Here is a 1,708-nt window from a genome sequence, read left to right as displayed (position 1 = left end):
ATTACAACAGTTGTAAAGTTTAGAGGCGTAATATGCTAAGTTAATAAATTTGATCGATACAAAAACTCCTATATGTCCTAAACCTACACATAACTTTATTGTTAACATATATGGTAAACCCTAAACCTATCTTACGTACGTTGTATAATTTAGGCAGAAGCCAGAGGACTGGACAATATTAGTTAATCAAGACAGATGACTACAAACTCAATGTGAAAAGAAATTTGAACTAAACATTTTGATGTTGACATGTGTGGGAAGAGAATACACAACAGCTTTGTTAAGTGAAGGGGAAGGGGACCATGATAGCATATAGCAAGAAGAGAAGCTCAATAGAGAATGATGCCTGGCATATACTGATCGTTCTCCACGGAATATCCATTTCAAATGTGCGAATCACACGATTCATACCCTAATAAAAACCATGGCAAGCAATTCAACTTCCTGCAGCAAAGCGCATTAACAAGTATATATGCATATGCATGATGCATGGTGCACAGTTAATTAAGGACCGTGCTGAGGGTAGGGATGAATAACAGTGCAATTCTCCTTTGGCAGAAGTCATTCTGGTGCATATACTCTTGAGTACTATCGCTGGATACATATATATGCTTTCTGCCAAAGGAGAATTGCCCTGCAATTCAAGAACTCTACCAAGGAATATCCATATATATATATATATATATATTAGTATTCATGCACTTCCATCTATCGGTTTCATATACAGTAAGCACATCTTTGTATTTTTGTCATTTTATTTGTTGCTAGCTGTTGCTGTTAATTAATGATCTTGTAGTTAACTTGATGGGGTGGACATCAGATTATTTAAAAGACAAACAGGATATGCCTTACATTATTCAACTTCAACTTGAGAAACTCGTCTGCATTATCATGTCACAACAATGCTGATGAAAGCCTGATACAGATTGATAACTGCAAATTTGCAGTTTGATTTGTACGTACTAAATTTTGCGCAGCGCTCAGGAACCCTACTAGACTTGATTCTTGGAAAGCTAGTGATTTCAGATGATCTTGATACAACCGTTTGAAAAGTACTGAGATGATTCAAAGCAACAAAGACAACGGATGACAGATAAGTATCACTATATTAGCATTGACATAATTAAGTCTTTGATAGTTTGTATAAGTCAAGTGGTGCTTGAAAGCCGATAAAAATAAATAAATAAATAAATAATTTTTTTGTACAATATATTCATAGATGAAATTTCACTCAAGAAATTGTGAATAGTTGAAAACACAAATAGTTGTAACACAAAGCCTAGAGGGGTGGGTTGAATAGGCTTAATCCAATTTTCACACACTTTAATTAATTATTAATCGCGTTGATCAGGTATGCATAGAAAATAGAAACCAAGTTGTGATCAATAAGTGCAATGAGCGAAAGCAAATAACAATTAGACAACAGTATTGAAAGCAGATATCAATTCTGTTGCACGAATAAATGAAGTGCAGAAAACTAAATAACAGTACACTATGATTTAGCACGGTAAAACTTCAACACATGGAGAAACATCCTTGTGTACACAATCCAGTAAAACGAGTCCATTATGAGAAATATAACTTTACAAGACTCACCTATTGGGATTAGGCAATCACCACGACACCTTAGCCTAGCACGCAAGGACACCCTCCAACACTCTCGGGACTTACACAACCGCTACGTCGTCTTAATGACAATCTCGATTCA

General features: G+C 35.4%; 1 non-coding gene across 1 annotated transcript; it reads left to right on the top strand.

The window, feature by feature from the left end:
* The first annotated feature begins 529 nt into the window (after nt 1-529).
* Nucleotides 530-644, top strand: MIR399A (microRNA MIR399a). The gene is given in 1 exon segment (NR_120957.1): nt 530-644. It is a non-coding gene; the product is annotated as a microRNA MIR399a (primary transcript).
* Nucleotides 645-1,708: the final 1,064 nt, after the last annotated feature.

This window comes from Malus domestica, chromosome 05, assembly GCF_042453785.1.
Source record: "Malus domestica chromosome 05, GDT2T_hap1".
NCBI classification, from domain to species: domain Eukaryota; kingdom Viridiplantae; phylum Streptophyta; class Magnoliopsida; order Rosales; family Rosaceae; genus Malus; species Malus domestica.
This window is presented reverse-complemented; position numbering and strand designations above follow the sequence as displayed.